The sequence below is a fragment of the Euleptes europaea genome, chromosome 12, assembly GCF_029931775.1.
Source record: "Euleptes europaea isolate rEulEur1 chromosome 12, rEulEur1.hap1, whole genome shotgun sequence".
Taxonomy (NCBI): domain Eukaryota; kingdom Metazoa; phylum Chordata; class Lepidosauria; order Squamata; family Sphaerodactylidae; genus Euleptes; species Euleptes europaea.
Window position 1 is genome coordinate 65,847,384 of NC_079323.1, and position 17,680 is coordinate 65,865,063.

The following is a 17,680-nucleotide window of genomic DNA, read 5'->3' on the forward strand; positions in this document are numbered from 1 at the left end:
ATGTGAAGTTGGAATTTTTTGTCCCAATATGCATCACTTTACACTTGCTCACATTGAATCTTGTTTGCCATTTTAATGCCCATTTTTCCAGTTTGTAGAGATCCTTTTGGAACTCTTCACAGTCCAATTTTGTTTTAACCACCCTAAAAAATTTGGTGTCATCTGCAAACTTGGCTACTTTGCTGTTCAATCCCAACTCCAGGTCATTGATGAACAGGTTGAAAAGCACCGTTCCCAACACAGATCCCTGAGGGAACCCACTGCTCCCATTCCTCCATTGGGAGAACTGACCATTAATTCCTACTCTCTGCTTCCTATTTTTCAGCCAGCTCTCAATCCATAAGAGGACTTGTCCTCTTATCCCATGACTATGAAGTTTGCTTAGCAGTCTTTGGTGGGGGAATTTGTGTATTTGGATTTCCAGAAGGCTTTTGACAATGTCCACAATGTCGCTTTGTGGAGTTTGTCTCCCAGCATACATCAGGGAAGTTGATATCATCCATAACTACCAGCTCATGTTGTTTGGATACCCTGTCAAGCTGCTCAAAGAAGGCAGCATCTCCCTCCTCACCCTGGCCAGGTGGTCTGTAGCAGACTCCAACCACAATACTGTTTGTCCTTCCCTTATCCTCACCCAGATTCTTTCCACTGGGCTATTACCCTCCTCCTCTAGTATTTCTTGACAAGCAGTCCCTCTCCTCACATACAGTGCTTGTCCACCACCTCTTCGACCTTTTCAGTTCTTCTTGAACAACTCGTATCCATCCACTACTACATTCCTGTCATGGGAACCATCCCGCGGAGTTTCTGTAATGCCTACTAAATCATATCCCTCTGACTGCATTAGAAGCTCAAGCTCTTCCTTCTTATTGCCCAAGCTTTGGGCACTGGTACATAGACACCTGAAGCCCTGCACCTTAGTCTCCTTTAGACCCATCCCTCCCAGGTGGGTCACTGCTGTTTGCTCTACCTTATTTAAATCCCTATGTTGATCATCTCCTTTCCCTTGTGGTATCAGTTTAAAGTTCTCTCCTCCACTTTATCCGAGGGTAGTTAGGCTGAGAATGTGTGACTGCCTCAAGGTCACCCAGCAAGCTTCCATGGAGTGGCGATTCAAACATGGGTCTCCCAGATCGTATTCTGATGTTCTTAACTAGTATACCACACTTTCTCAGTTTTCAAGTAGTAAAGGAAGTCTTGCAGTACCTTATAGACTAACATTGTTTTGTTCCAGCATAGGCCTTTGTGGACTAGACCCTACTTTTTTTAGGTGCCTTGTAGCCGATCCTCACAGGTAACTCTTTTATGTAAGAGGTATAAGAAAATATCTGAGACCGTTACTGATCTTGTTAAGCTAATTGACACCAGTAATGGGCAAAGAGTTTCAAGTTTTGCTAAGATAGTTAAAACTCACAATGAGTTAGAAACCCCAACTACTTGTTTCCAGGGGTGGGAGGAGTAGGAAAAGAAATAGAGTTAAAAGTTATAGTGAGCTTTCCTAAGCCAAGAGGGAAAAACTAGACAAAAGTTTCTGATCATTCAGTAAGTGGTAACAGCTATAGCTGCTAACTAGGAGGGAAGAGCTGACCAGCAAGGGCAGATTGGCCATTAGGGCTATCAGGCAAAATCCCAGTGGGCCCCAAGCAAGGGGATGGCCCTAGCAGGGTGGGGAAGGAGGTGAATGGCCCCACCAAGCATCATGCTGGGCAGGGAAGTAGGTGTCTAGCCAAGGAGATGCCTGGCCGGGCAGGGCTGGCAGGCCAGGTTCTTTCTCCCTCCCTTCCTCCAGTTCAACAACACTGCTTCAAATTCTGCAGAAAAACTAGAAGAATAATTCCCCACTAATTGTTTTAAATATGTGTGTGTGTTTTTAAAAGTAATTGTTTTGATTGTTCACAGCCTTGGTGACTCTGGTTTGGGTGGAAAGGTGGCATATAAATGTTTTAAATATCTATAAAATCAAGGTGCAGTTGTTCAGCATACTATATCTGATATTGTTTTCAGGTTTGTCTAAACCAGTGGTTCCCAACCTGTGGGTTGCGACCCCCAAGGGGGTCGCGAAGTATTTTCTGGGGATTCGTCGCCACGTTATCTATAGTATAGAGCCATCAATAAATAGTTCGACGAGGCAGATATGAAAGGGGGGGGAGTGATGGTGGCAGCCGGAGGGGCAAAGTTCCGCTTCCCGGCAATGCGTGGAAGGGCTTGTCTGGAAAAGAGGGGACCCAAACCCACGTGTGTGTCTCTGTCTCTCCCAGCCAGCCCCCTGCCCGCTCCCAGGGTGTTTCTTTCTGGGGCGGCATTAACAGGCTCCTCCAGTCCTGCCAAGCGCGCAGCCACCCGGGCGGGGGCGGGATTCCTCTGGCCGCGATCCGGCGGGGAAGGACAGGGGGTCGCCACAGGCAGATCAGCTTGAAGGGGTGTGCGAACCTGAGGGCCATTTCCAGGCGGGCGGGAGGCCATTTCCAGGCGGGCGGGAGGCGAGTTGGGTGGAGGCGGCTTCCCTTCGCCGGCCCGCCGCCAGCCGACCCCTGCCTCCCTCCCTCCGGCCTCAAAGGGCCAGGCCCGCCTGCTGCCCCTCCTCGGGGTCCTGCCCAAAAGCGAGGAAGCGCCCTTCGCCGGCCGCAGCCTGCAAGGAGCCCCGGAGCCGAGGCGGAAGCGGAAAGCGGCGTGATTGGCAACGGAGAGGGCCAGGGAAGGGGGGGGGCAGCCCTAGGCACGCGGGCAGGTGGCTATCGGCTTCCAGACTACCTCTGTCCAATCTTTTCCTTCCCTTCCTTCCCTTCCTTCATCTGACAGCCTTGGCCTTCGCCAAAGAGCCTGATTTTTACGCCTTGTGGGGTGGGGGACCACAAGAACGGAGGGCCTGTCCATGTGCACAGTGTGCCATCAAGTAGCCTCTGAGTTCAGAATTAGGGATCTCCAAAATGTCTTATCATGACCAGCCTTGCTCGTGTCTTGCAAACTGAAGGCCGTGGCTTCCTTGATTGAGTCGATCCATCTCATGTTGGGTCTTCCTCTTTTCCTGCTGCGTTCAACTTTTCCTAGCGTTATTGTCTTTTCCAGTGAGTCTTGTCTTCCCGTGATAGCCGCAGTTTAATCATTTTAGCTTTTAGCAGCATAATCACCCCGGTAAAGCTTTTAATGTGTTTTCTTTATCCTATTGAAAATGTCATTTTATGGCTTGCAAATGTGGTGGGGTCGCAGGTTACTTGGCAATTGTAAAAGAGGGTCACGACTCGAAAAAGGTTGGGAACCACTGGTCTAAATGCTTAAGTAATTGAGGTTTCCTTTTGCTACCACACTTAGATTTAATGTCAAATCATTTCTGTAATTTGTTTCTTGTGGCTTATTGTTCTGGTCTTCTTGCCCAAGCTGCTTTCTTAGACTCTGCTGCTCAGTCCTGGCTAGTATACCGCAAACAGAATAAATTAAGAAATGTATTCTCTATGCAGAAGTTTTGGTGCCCTATGCTTTTTTCTTTTTGCACTTGCATGAATACAAATCCAGCAAGATTGTTCTCCCGGTCTTGGTGCTGTTGGGTTTAGAACATCTGTGACCACTCCAAACCAGAATTTTCACGTAGCTGTGCCAGCGATTAATAGAGGCCCAATGCTTCATGCCTGGTCTACCAACCCTTCAAATAAGTTTGTAAAGCCATCTGCTGTTCTTTCTGTCATCTAAATCTTCCTTCACTTGATAAACTCTCTTATTTTGATTCTATTCTTTCTTCTCCTGAAAAAAGACCTCTGAAAACTCACTATTGCAAAGTTGCATTGGTATTTCCCAGACTCTTTAAGGACAGGTGAAATAGCCGTGGTACCACCTCAGTTCTCTGTTAAACAGGAGAATATACTCCTAGATCATAGGAGTGCCCAGAACAGATGCTTATATTCTTGCAGAATGTGCATGTCCTTTTGGCAGAACCCTTGAAAAGCACATATTTCTAGGTTACTTGGAGAATTGCTAGGAATATGTTGGCAACTGCTGTAGCTAGATAATGGCAGAGGCTGCAGCAAGCTGCAAGTTGCTGCTCTTGACAGAATGTTCCATTTGGAGAAAGAATGTGATCCTCATTGTGTGCATTTTTTTCCAGTATGCCTGCAGTCTGATGGAAAACAATAGCTTAAATTTTCCTATTCAGTGTCCATTCTCTCCAAATCAAAGTTATTGAAGTTATCACAGTTCTAAGAACACTGCAGATCTTGTTGGAGAGAGAATTGTTACTATGAAAATTACAATAGCTGGTAATTTTCTACCAGATAGTTTAATGCTGGATTGTTAAAATCTTGTCCACAATGGCAGGCATGCTCAAGTTTGGAGAATTCTTTTAGTACAGCCAGTTGACGTGATCACATAATGCTGTTATTTAATAAGTCTCTGTGTTGACCGGGTACAGTGTTTTACCACATTAAGTCTATAGTTGTGTTCATCTGTTACTCTTGTAGCAATAATATTCTCCCACTGGCTGTATCATGTCGCTTCTAGGGCCCCCATAAAAGGCTACCAGTTGCTGAGAAGAAGAAACCAGCAGCTTCCCAACATACAAGCCCAACACGTATACAATAGTAATTTGGATGAGAGAGACTGAGAGTGAATATAATGTGGCTGCCATAAGCCATTTTGCGGCGGCAGTTCTTTTTAAGAAGGAAAAAAGTCAGCCTCTGCATGCTTTGCAGTTTAGTGTAAGGCAAGAGGGGAGGAAGCATACATCATCCACAGTTGACATGAAAACAAGCTTAGGTAATTGGATATCTAGCAATTGTACCTGCTTTGTTAGAGTGGCACTCCACAGTGGGTCTAAGCGATGGTATTTGGTTGCTGTTAGTGATTCTGTGTCAGGAGCAGGCCATGAAGCCAGTGCATGGTTGTGCTCCCAGGTGTTGTTTTGTAGATCTCTCCAAGGCCAGTCCGTCCCCGTGTTTAGACTTCTTAGAGTCCTTCTCGAATTCCTTTCGTGTGGGAATTGCCAAGTACTCCTTCCTGCCTCTGGGAGGGGGGTTGCCTGGGTTACTGGTTATCTCCTTTTGCTTTTCTATATATGCCATGTGCCTTACCTCAGCCCCTTACTAGTATCATTCTGAATATAGTTTCTGTAACCTGTCAATTCTACCCAATAAAACTGCTTTCGTAGATTTGTCGTCTGCTGAATTCTGTTTGAGGGATGGACCACAGGGCTAGACCTTACATTATGATACTAGTCATCTTCATCGGTTTTAATTGCTGACCTTGGCTCGAGCCCTGGAGGGTTCGCCTAGGCACTCGTCTCCTTGGCTTGGGGCGCGAGACGAGCTCCCTGAGGATCCCGATTTACTGCGTGACGTCTTGGAGGAGACGCTATGAACTGACGCGGAGGCCACCCGGCTGGTTGGGCTAGTGACTGCTCAGTGGCGTCGCCTGGCAGAGATGACCCCCTGGGGGACCCAGGACACTGATCTACGTGCCCGCGACGACCTTTTGGAACGGGATACTTTGCTGGAAGAGACCTGGTTGGCGCAGGAGGACCTTGCCTTGCTAACTCGGTTGTTGTCTGAGCTGACGCCCGGCGAGCCGCGACAGGAGTCGCCGGCCCCGATCCGGGGACTCGGGAGGGAGACGTTCTGCAAACTGTTCCGGATCCCACCCTATGCCGCAGGGAAGCACAAAACGCAGCCGCCAGGACGGTCCTGGTGCTCGTGGATTTAATGCCGGCCGCGACGACGGCGTCCGATGTCGAAAGGTTGCTGATTCCCGAGTTCGGTCCTGCCTCGGCAAACCTGGCCCCACAGGTCCTGCTGCTGTTGGGCCAACACAAGGAGATCCAAATGCTCTTGGAACAAGCTGCTGAACCAATTGTGACCGACCAAAGGCGAGCAGAGGACCATCTGTTGGCGGAGGCGGCCGCCGCCCGGGCGACTGCAGGGACTGAAACACGTTCAAAAATTACTGGAGGAATGGGGATTGGTCTTCCCCTTCATTCTCCTGGGGCTCCCCGGAACCAGGACAACCCCAGGAAGTAGCACGCAGACAGTGGCTCACCTTTGCCCGTGATGTCCACAAGTATAAGGAGGAGGAGACAGAGTACGTCGCAGAAGGCGACTGGAATACCAATTACCGAGTTAGCTGACCCCGCCAGACTGGGGGAACTGAGGAAGAGATCCATGCTTTGCGGTTTCAAAACTGAGAGCTAATGGAACGTATGGCTCAGATGCAGGACCAACTGGACTTAGTGATGCGTGAGTACGGTCGTCTGCAGCATACTCAAGGGGCGCCTGTCCCAGACCAACAACCCCCGGCGCAGCTGGGACAGCCGGCCCCGGTGCAACCAGTGCAGCTGCTTCCGGGGCAGCCGGGGCAGCCAGCCCCGATACTGCCAGCTCCAGGGCAACCATCACCACCCCCTGTGGTCCCAGTTGTGCAGTGAAAACAACCCCGTCTACGAGTGACATTTGATGGCTCTGCGGATGCGTTGCCCTGTTTTCTACACCAAGTGGACAGTTACATGAGAGAACAGGGGCATTCCTTCCCCACGGAAGATAGCCGAGTGAGATTCGTCTCCTCGCTTTTGGCTGAAAAAGCCGCAGATTGGATGGTTCTCCAGTTTGATACCTGGGCCCGCTCCATACGGTCGCTTAATGAATTCATGCGAGCGTTAAGACGCTTCGAGGATCCGTTCCAGGGAGAGAAGGCCAAGGCGGCCCTCCTCCAACTTCAGCAAGGATCTTCCTCAGTCCGCGAGTTTGCAGACGAGTTCCAAAGACTCGCTAATGAAATAGTTAATTGGACTGAAGCGACCTGAGTTCACTACTTCAGGGCAGCATTGCATCCCGAAATTCTAAACTGGGCATATATGCAGCGAGACCCAGCCACCTTGGAAGAATGGATTTTACTGGCGGAAGAGGTGGAAAGTCGCCGCCAGTTTCGACGGCAGGCCAGGGAGGGGGGAAGCCAGAAAACCCCTCTCAAACCAGCCGCTCCTCAGGCCCCGCAGAGGCCGACTCCACCTCTACCGGACCGAGCATTGCGATTTCAACGGGGAGCCTGCCTCGTTTGCTGTGCCATGGACCACTTTGCAGCAGCCTGCCCATCACGTCAGGGACCGCCGAGTCCCTCTATCCAGCCGGCTGGGACTCCTCGCGGGAGGGGGTGTGCTTGAGGAAGAGGCGCCGCGGTTGAGTGAAGCGTCGCTCCAAGACGAAAAGCACCCCCAGCTCTGCTTGCCGGAGAGGTGACGACGGACTCTTCGCCAGCGGACCCGTCGGGGTCCAGGATTACAATTACTACCCCTGGAGAGATCAGCTCCGCTTCCTCCGAGGAGGGTGACCACTGGAACTCCCCTGCCCTTTATCTGAAGTCTCCCCTCAAACCGCCAAAAAACAGACTGGGTCTGCGGTAGAGGGGGCAATATTGCAGACCCCCTTAGGAGCTCCTGCAAAGCCCGGGACATGACCCGAAGCCCCCTTCATGGTGAGTGAAATGGAAGAGACTGTGTATGTAGATGTCATATTGCAACATTATAGAAAGGGTCCTCAATTACAAGTGAAAGCCTTAATTGACTCTAGATGTGCCCGCTTGTTAATAAACGAAACCACTTTTAAGGCGCACCAGGTGAAGTCAGTCCCTCTGCCTGCTCCGGTCCAGTTCGCCCAGATGGACGGCAGTGACTTCAAGGGGCCCCCGGTAGATTGTCGCACTGACGGGGTTGGCAATGAGAATTAGCCACCACTGGGAACAAATCAACCTTACTATTGTGCCTAATGTTAGATATGCGGTGGTATTGGGAGCAAATTGGCTCAAAGGACACAGTCCCGCCATAGACTGGGATTCAATAGCCTGTTGTGCGAATTACACCGACATGACGTGGCTGTTAACCCCTGCTCTTGCCTCGGACCCCTCCAGTCAAACCCACTTGCCACCCGACTATCAGGACTTTGTGGATGTATTCAATGTGCAGGAGTGTGATGCGTTACCTCCCTACCGCCGGACTGATTGTGCTATTGTGGTGGGGGATGACAAACTGCCAAAAAGTAAGATTTACCCAATGAGCCCTACAGAACGAACGGTGCTCCATGAGTTTTCGGACAAAAACTTAGCTCACGGTTTCATCCGACCGTCCACCGCGCCCTATTCGGCACCAGCCTTTTTCGTACGGAAAAAGACGGGAGATTTACGTTTGTGTATTGACTTCCGGAAACTCAATGCTGTTACTCAAACAAATGCCTACCCCATCCCCCTCATTTCTGATCTCTTGGGACAATTGAAAGAAGGACACATTTTCACTAAATTGGATTTAGTCGAGGCTTATTACAGAGTCAGAATTCGGGAGAGGGATGAATCTCTGACAGCCTTCTCCAGTTGCTTTGGGATGTTCGAATTTATAGTGATGCTGTTTGGATTAAAAGGGGCCCCGGGGGTCTTCATGCAACTTATTAATGAGATCATGACCTGCTGTTCAGAGGGGTGGTAGTTTACTTAGATGACATTCTTATTTACTCCAAAACCATGGAGGAACATGTTGCTTTGGTCAGAGAGGTGTTGCAGTGTCTTAGAGATCATCAGCTCTATGCCAAACTTTCTAAGTGTGTGAGCCTTTGGCCTAAATCAGAACCAAAACAAACCACATCGAGACAGCCAGGTCCAAAAGAAGCTGGTTTTACTTGGTCTAAATAGGAGTACAGAGCATGAAGAAAAGCTGACAGCAATGAGCTCGCTGTCTAACACTCAGCAGTATAAAGGCTATGATATTTGCAAGAGATTACAGAACACAAACATAGCTGCTGTTCCCAGGACTTCAAACAGGCTTCGGTATGCAGGCTTGTCCTTGAGCTTAGTCAGTAGTCAGGTCAGCGATAGAAACGAAAGGAAAACAAAGTAACTGAGATACAGGCCTGACATCCTGCCCCCCTTAAGGCCCCCTTCCTCCTGGCAAGGGGGATGGCTTGTCCGGGTAGGTGGTGTGAAAGGCATTTACTAAGCGGGGGGCGGAGACATTTTGTGCACGCACCCATTCGTCATAGGCAGGGGGGAAGTGTTTCCAGCGAAATAGGTATTGCAGAGATCCATGGTGTATACGTGAATCCAGGATCTTGGACACCTCGAAATGTTCCTCCCCTCCCACCATCACTGGTTGTTCGGGAGGCGGCTCTGGATGCCAGTCCGAGGAGGCGACATGGGGTTTCAGGAGACTGACATGGAAGACGGGGTGGATACGCCTTAAGGTTTTGGGGAGAGTCAATTCCACGGCGACAGGGTTAATGATTCGGGCGATAGGAAATGGGCCAATGTACTTGGCACTGAGTTTGTGACAAGGACGGGTGGAGCGCAGATTTCTGGTGGAAAGATATACTAAGTCCCCGACTTGAAAGTCCTTACTGGGGGAGCAATGCTTATCAGCTTGCGCTTTGTACTTGCGTTTGGCTTGGTCCAGGTTGCTAATCAGCCACGGCCAAGTAGTACGGAGGGCATGCGCCCATGAGGCGACATCAGGATCCCCCTCCCCCTCAGACCCTTCTACAGGGGCAATAGGACCGAAGTCCTGACCATACACAGCATAGAAAGGGCTGAAGCCCGTAGATTGATGCACGGCATTATTGTAAGCATATTCTGCAAAAGGCAACAGTTCTACCCAGTCATCTTGGTGATAATTGACATAACAACGCAAATAGCATTCCAGTACAGCATTGACACATTCAGTTTGCCCATCCGTTTGAGGATGGTAAGCACTAGACAATCCTTGCTCCACCCCCACTAATTTGAGGAAAGCTTTCCAAAATTTAGCAATAAAACTACTTCCGCGGTCGCAGATTATCTTGCGCGGAAACGAATGTAGCCGGAAGACATGTGACAGGAAGAGACGGGCCAACTTGGGGGCGGAGGGAATACCCGCTAAGGGAACCAAATGTACCTGTTTGGAAAATAAGTCAGTAACAACCCATAGTACAGTTTTGCCCCCGCTAAGGGGAAGATCCGTCATGAAATCCATGGCTATCACTTCCCAGGGTTTACTGGGGATTTCCAGCGGCTGCAGTAGTCCTGGGGGTTTGCCTTGAGAACGTTTGACTGTGGCACAGATAGGGCAGCTGCGAACAAAAGAGTCCACATCAGAACGCATCCCCCCCCCCACCAAAACTGTCTATGCAATAGGTGAAGAGTTTTCAGGAACCCAAAGTGCCCTGCTGTCTTAGCTCCATGGGCTAACTGTAGAACTTCTCTTCGAAGTATTTTAGGCACGTATAATTTTAAGTCTTTGTACCAACAACCACCTTGCTCGAGTACACCTTGGGGCAAGGTTTGGGCAGTGGGTTCGGCTAGGCACTGAGCCCGAAGGGAGTCCAGGAAGGTATTGGAGATGATCACCCCCTCTCCGTTTGTGGGAGAGGGAGAAGCATGAGGTGATGGTGGTGGAGGGGGAGGAGAGGCTGGTTGCTGTGGAGCGCTGGATACAGTTGGCGCAAGGGGGACAGGCGAGGGAGCCTGCTGGTTAGGGCTGGATACCTTGTCAGCTACGGTATGGTTCCCCTGCTGGAGCCGGGTTTGGGCCCGGGTTTGCACGACCAGTAGGGGTAGGGCTTCCCTTTGCGCCGGAGTAAACGAGTCTGTCGGCCGATCCCGTTTTACTGGGTATTGAGGCAACCGGGATAGGGCATCTGCAAGCACGTTCTGTTTCCCAGGTACATGTTTGAGAACAAAACGGAATTGAGCAAAGAAGTCCGCCCAACGCTGTTGTTTTGCGGACAATTTATGGGTCCCCGTGAGGGCAGCTAGATTTTTGTGATCGGTCCAAACTTCAAAGGGGATCCCGGACCCCTCCAGGAATTGCCTCCACAGCATAAGGGCATGGTGGACGGCTGAAGCTTCCTTTTCCCAAATGGGCCAGTTTAATTGGGAAGGTGTAAACTTCTTCGAGAAGTAGGCACAGGGGTGAAGGAGACCGTCTGGTCCTCTCTGGAGTAGGCCCCCCCCATGGCTACGTCAGACGCATCGACCTGTACAATAAACATTTGTTTCGGATTTGGGTGCTGCAGCACAGGTTCAGAAGTGAAAAGCCATTTGAGGGCTACAAAGGCGGATTGGCATTGATCAGTCCATAGTATTTTGGCAGAGGGCAACGTTGCAGAAACCCCTTTACCCTTTGTTTTCAGGAGGTCAGTGATTGGCAAAGCCACTTGAGCGAAGTTGGGAATGAAACCGCGGTAGAAATTAGCAAAGCCCAGAAATTGCTGCACTTGCTTGCGGGTGGAGGGCGGAGTCCAGTCAAGTACCGATTGGACTTTAGCGGGGTCCATGCTAAGGCTATGATGAGAGATTATGTATCCCAAGAAAGTTATCTGCTTTCGGTGAAATTCGCACTTGGACAGTTTTGCATAGAGCTGGTGGTTACGGAGTCGTTGTAAAACTTCTCTGACCAGAGCAACATGTTCCTCCATGGTTTTTGAATAAATAAGGATGTCATCCAAATAAACCACCACCCCGCGGTACAGCAAATCATGTAGTATTTCGTTGATGAGCTGCATGAAGACCCCCGGGGCCCCTTTTAGCCCGAAGGGCATCACGAGGAATTCAAACATTCCAAAACAGCTGGAGAAGGCAGTGAGGGGTTTGTCCCCCTCGCGGATACGGACGCGGTAGTACGCTTCTACTAGGTCCAATTTGGAGAATATACATCCCTCTTGTAACTGTCCCAAAATATCCGAAATCAATGGTATGGGGTAGGCGTTGGCTTGGGTGACTGTGTTGAGCTTTCGAAAGTCAATGCATAGACGCAGGTCGCCCTCCTTTTTTCGGACAAAGAACACAGGAGCAGAGTTAGGAGCGTTCGATGGTCGGATGAACCCTCGAGCAAGATTTTTATCCAAGAAGTCCCGAAGCACAGTGCGCTCGGCAGCGCTCATAGAGTAAATCTTGCTTTTGGTCAGTGTGCAGTCCTTTACTACTTCAATTGCACCGTCTGTGGCACGGTGGGGTGGTAAAGCATCCCATTCTTTAATGTCAAAGACATCGGCAAGGTCTTGGTATACATCGGGCAGGGACGGTGGCGATGGGATATCAGAGGTCAATGCCGGAGCGGGTGGAGCCAGCAGCGCGACGTGCTGCCGGTGCTGTTCGCATTTGGAACTGGTAAAGGAGATAGTGTCCGTCTCCCAATCTATATAGGGATTATGACCCTTAATCCAATTAATTCCTAGGACCACCTCGAATCGGATAGGGGCTATGGTAAAGTCTATTTGCTCCCAATGAGAGCCAATACCCATCGCCACCCCTTTAGTGCGATGATCAACTGGGCCCCCCTTGAAATGGCTTCCATCCATCTGGGCAAATTGGACGGGAGCTGGTAGCGCCTCGGACTTGACTTTGAGAGCTGCGAATGTGGTTTCACTAATTAAAGTGCGACCGCAGCCGGAGTCAATAAGTGCCCTGACAGGCAGTTGGGGACCCCCTTTATAGCGTTGTAACACTGCGTCCACATACATCGTATTTTCTACTTCTTTCACCTTCATCGGTTTCGTAGGTTTTACAGGAGAAACTGCGGGGGTCTGCGGGGACGTTCCATTCACCACAGGCTGTGACCGGTTATTTGACAGGTCAAGAGGCGAGTCCAGGTTTAGCGCTGGGGTATCCCGGAGGTGATCTCCGTCCGAAGATGGAGAATTGTCCCCCACTGGGGCACTTGTAATCCGAGACCCGGAGGGGTCTGTAGAAGTAGGAAGACCGGGAGAGTCTCTGAAATAAAATGCAGGGGGTGTGAACCGACCCGGCGTTGTACTGCGGGCGGCCGCGGTGCCTTCGCGTTGAGGCATTCCTTGGTTTTGTGACAGGTCAAGAGGTGAGTCCAGGGTTAACGCTGGGGAGATCCCTGTTCGAAGGTGAAGAATTGTCCCCCACTGGGGCACTTGTAATCCAGGACCCGGAGGGGTCTGCAGAAGTAGGAAGTGCAGAGGGTGTGGGCCGTCCCGGTGCTGTACTGCGGGTGGCTGCAGTGCCTCTGCGTTGAAGTCGTCCCCGAGCTCGGGGCGAGGCGTTCCCCCACTGGGAATTGTCCCTCACTGGGGCACTTGTAATCCAGGACCCGGAGGGGTCTGCAGAAGTAGGAAGTGCAGAGGGTGTGGGCCGTCCCGGTGCTGTACTGCGGGTGGCCGCGATGCCTCTGCGTTGAAGTCGTCCCCAAGCTCGGGGCGATGCGTTCCCCCACTGGGAATTGTCCCTCACTGGGGCACTTGTAATCCAGGACCCGGAGGGGTCTGCAGAAGTAGGAAGTGCAGAGGGTGTGGGCCGTCCCGGTACTGTACTGCGGGTGGCCGCGGTGGCTCTGCGTTGAAGTATTACGGGTGCTGGTGTAGATCCAAGGAACGGGGCCCCTGGCCTTCCTGGCGGTGGCAGGACGGGAGCTCCGGAGTCTCCTGGCGCCACAGGCACTGCTGGAGTTACTGGCAACATGGGCGCTCCGCCCAGATGTGCCACAGGTTGCTGCGGTTGAGCCTGATCAGGAGACCCTGGTTGTGGAGCTGGGGCCGAGTCATCCGGTTCGGCTTGTATCTGCTGCAAGCAGTCGTTGTCGTGAAGCCAAAAGTTCATCTGATCCTGCAAGCGGGCCACTCGGTCTACGTGTACCCGCTTGTGCTTTTGGAGCAAAAACATATCCTCGCCCGCATCACCTAAGCGACGGGGCTGGCTGATTCGGAGGTTTGCAGCCCAGAGAGTGTCCTCATAGTGCAAGTCCTCTTTGACCCCCTTACGATCCGCCAAAACTTGGTCTTCTTCGAGTTTGGTGGTCAGGGCCATGGTAACTAGTGGCAGAGCCTCCTGCTCCCATGCCAGAATAGGTCCGGTTTGATCCGGAAGATCCAGTCGCGTCTGGATCCGAACCGCTAAGGTTGTTGCGCTGACACCAGAGGCGGGGGTTGACGGCTTATCAATCCCGGCCATTGAAGTGGTGGTCGAGGTCATTCCGTGGAAGAGTGCAACCATCCGTTACGCCAGTGTTTTTGGCCCGGCTCCGCACACCCGGGCCAGTCGAGCACCCTCCACTGGACAATTTAACGCCAGGAGGTCGTGGCGGGCGCTGGCCTCCGTGCTGCGCCCATACAAGTCCAGTCAGGCGGCTACGTTCCACTTCTGCCCGTTGAACGTTGTCTAGGGCGTCCTAAAAGGAAGGTATCAGGGATGAGACCCTTCCAGGGCTCCGGCGAGGAACCCGCTACCCGGGGAACAGATCCACCGGGACCGGGGGTGAACCACACGGGGCTCCAGCCACGGTAAACTCACTCGGAGAGCTCTGTCTTAGCTCCCATCCGAGTGGCAGGCGAACCCTCCTGGGCTCCAGCCTGACTGATAAAAAGGGTGATGAATGATTGCTGTCAGAATGTGAGCCCTTGGCCTAAATCAGAACCAAAACAAACCACATCGAGACAGCCAGGTCCAAAAGAAGCTGGTTTTACTTGGTCTAAATAGGAGTACAGAGCATGAAGAAAAGCTGACAGCAATGAGCTCGCTGTCTAACACTCAGCAGTATAAAGGCTATGATATTTGCAAGAGATTACAGAACACAAACATAGCTGCTGTTCCCAGGACTTCAAACAGGCTTCGGTATGCAGGCTTGTCCTTGAGCTTAGTCAGTAGTCAGGTCAGCGATAGAAATGAAAGGAAAACAAAGTAACTGAGATACAGGCCTGACAAAGTGTGAGTTTCACAAGAAGCAAGTAACCTTCCTAGGATACGTTGTCTCGCACCATGGACTCACTACGGATCCAGAAAAGGTGCGTGCTGTGCTCAGTTGGGAACCACCCTCTACTCGCAAGCAAGTCCAACGATTCATCGGGTTTGCAAATTTTTACAGGGCGTTCCTCCCTCATTTCGCTTGGATTGCTCTGCCCATCACAGATCTCCTTAAAACTAAGGGGAAGGGGGATTCGGCCACTTTACCCAACGCCCGGGTGGAGTGGACCCCCCAGTGTCAAGCCGCCTTCGATAGTCTAAAGCAGCTCTTTACGTCCGAGCCGGTCCTACAACACCCCGACTGCACTCAACCGTTCATAGTTCAAGTAGACTCTTCCGACATAGCAATGGGGGGTGCACTTCTGCAACGGGGGGAGGATGGACACCTGCGTCCGTGCGCCTATTTCTCCAAAAGGTTTACCCAATCTGAACTCAATTGGGCTATTTGGGAAAAGGAAGCCGCCGTTGTAAAACATGCCTTGACAGTGTGGAGACAGTTTTTGGAGGGTTCCACGGTGCCTTTTGAAGTGTGGTCCAATCACAAAAATCTGGTCGCCCTAACGGAGGCCCACAAACTGTCCGCAAAACAAGTGCATTGGGCAGACTTCTTTGCCCAATTCCGATTCATCCTGAAGCATGTACCAGGGAAGCAAAATCTGCTGGCTGACGCCCTATCTAGACTTCCCCAATATCCCACCAAGGTTGCCCGACCCACAGAGTCGCTCTTCACCCCTGTCCAACGGGGTCTAACACCCACTCTGGCTGTGCAAACCCATTCTCAGTCTCACTCCCCGCCGCTGCCGCTTCCTGAGGGGACGGATGCCCTGCGCCCGGGCGAGCTGGTGATGCCACCCATCTAGCTTCCTCCTCCCTCTGAGTGATCTACAGCCATGTCTCCCAAGGCAAGGGGACCTGAGCACCGTGTTCAGCTGCCCCCCCTCCTGTCTCAACTCCTTCCCCAGTCCAGCTGCCCACCGACACTACTCCGGAGGGGTTGGAGGGTCTGTCCGAGTCCTTTAGGGACACTCTTCTTCGTAGTTATCAAGCTGCACTTTCCTCGCAGATCCTTCCAGCTTCTCTAGTGAAACGCGGGGAATTTTGGTACAAGGATTCTAAACTGTATGTGCCAGAGGTGTTGCGGGGGGAGGTTTTAGGTTTGGTTCATGTTGCCAAGACCGCCGGACATTTCAGATTCCTTAAGACATTGCATTTACTTAGGAGCCAATTTTGGTGGGCGGGCATGCGGTCAGATGTGGACTCCTTCATCCGCAGCTGCCCCATCTGTGCAGCTGCCAAACGGGCACAGGGAAAACCGCCCGGACTTTTGCAAAAAGTTAGAGACCCCCTCTAAGCCTTGGGCAGTTATTGCAATGGACTTCATGACGGATTGACCCCCTAGTGGGGGAAAGACTGTACTTTGGGTGATTACTGAGCTGTTTTCAAAGCAAGGGCATCTTGTGCCCTGCGCAGGTATCCCTTCTGCCCCGAAGTTTGCCTGCCTCTTTGTGTCACATGTCTTCCGTCTACATTCCTTCCTGCGCAAGGTGGTGACGGACAGGGGCTCAAATTTTGTGGCCAAATCCTGGAAAGCTTTCCTCAAACTGATTGGAGTGGAACAGGGGCTATCTAGTGCCTTCCATCCCCAAACGGATGGTCAAACCGAATGGGTAAATGCGGTCTTGGAATGTTATTTGCTCTGTTATGTCAATTACCATCAAGATGACTGGGTAAACCTGTTGCCTTTTGCCGAGTATGCTTACAACAATGCGGTTCACCAATCCACAGGGTTCAGCCCATTTCAGATTGTTCATGGTAAAGAGTTTAATCCTGTGGGCCATGTTGATGTTTCTGAAGAGGAGGGGGGCGCTGATGTGGCTGAATGGGTGCGTTCCATTCAAACAACCTGGCCATGGCTGATTAAAAATCTGGAGCGAGCAAAACGAAAGTACAAAGCTCAGGCTGACAAACATTGCCTCCCCCCGGTAAGGAATACAGGGTGGGGGATCTTGTCTATCTGTCCACCAAGAACCTACGATGCACCCCCCGTGTGACAAACTCAGTGCCAAGTATGTAAGTCTGTTCCCCATTGCCCGGATTATTAATCCAGTAACTGTAGAACTCTCTTTGCCCAAGTCTCTAAGGAGAATTCATCCTGTGTTCCATATCAGTCTCTTAAAACCGTACGTTCCTTCCCAAAGATGGCATCCTGAGCCACAACCCGAAGTGCCTGAAATGGTAATGGTGGGAGAACATTTGAAGTGGCTAAAATACTGGATTCCTCCTTTCGCTATGGTGCCCTTCAGTACCTGGTTCGCTGGAAACATTTTGGTCCCGCCCAAGATGAATGGGTGCGTGCCCGTGACGTCTCCGCCCCCCGCCTAGTCTGCCTACCCTCACAAACCCTCGGTGGATGGGTGAAGGGGGGTCTTTAGGGGGGCAGAATCTCAGGAGCAGGCCATGAAGCCAGTGCATGGTTGTGCTCTCAGGTGTTGTTTTGTAGTTCTCTCCAAGGCCAGTCCGTGCCCCGTGTTTAGACTTCTTAGAGTCCTTCTCGAATTCCTTTAGTGCGGGAATTGCCAAGTATGCCTTCCTGCCTCTGGGAGGGGGGTTGCCTGGGTTACTTGTTATCTCCTTTTGCTATTCTATATATGCCATGTGCCTTACCTCAGCCCCTTACTAGTATCATTCTGAATATTCTGTAACCTGTCAATTCTACCCAATAAAACTGCTTTCGTAGATTTGCTGTCTGCTGAATTCTGTTTGAGGGATGGAGCGCAGGGCTAGAGCTTACATTCAGTTTGTGTTCTTCCACATACTTATATAAATACCATGACTGTTGTCTCCAGATTTTTATCCAGAACACCACTTGCCTGTGGCTATGGTGAATCTTCAAAAATTGGATTTAGGCATTAGAACTAATTTTGATAATTCAATGTTCTTTGTACTTTTGACAAGAACAATGTTCAGATTGTTACATTCTCTTCTTTTA

The 17,680-nt window shown here is 51.1% G+C and overlaps 1 protein-coding gene across 1 annotated transcript in view; it reads left to right on the plus strand.

Moving 5' to 3' along the window:
• The window catches only part of TRAPPC10 (trafficking protein particle complex subunit 10), an 84,689-nt gene that overhangs the window by 11,918 nt on the left and 55,091 nt on the right, over window positions 1–17,680 (plus strand). The window lies entirely within an intron of this gene.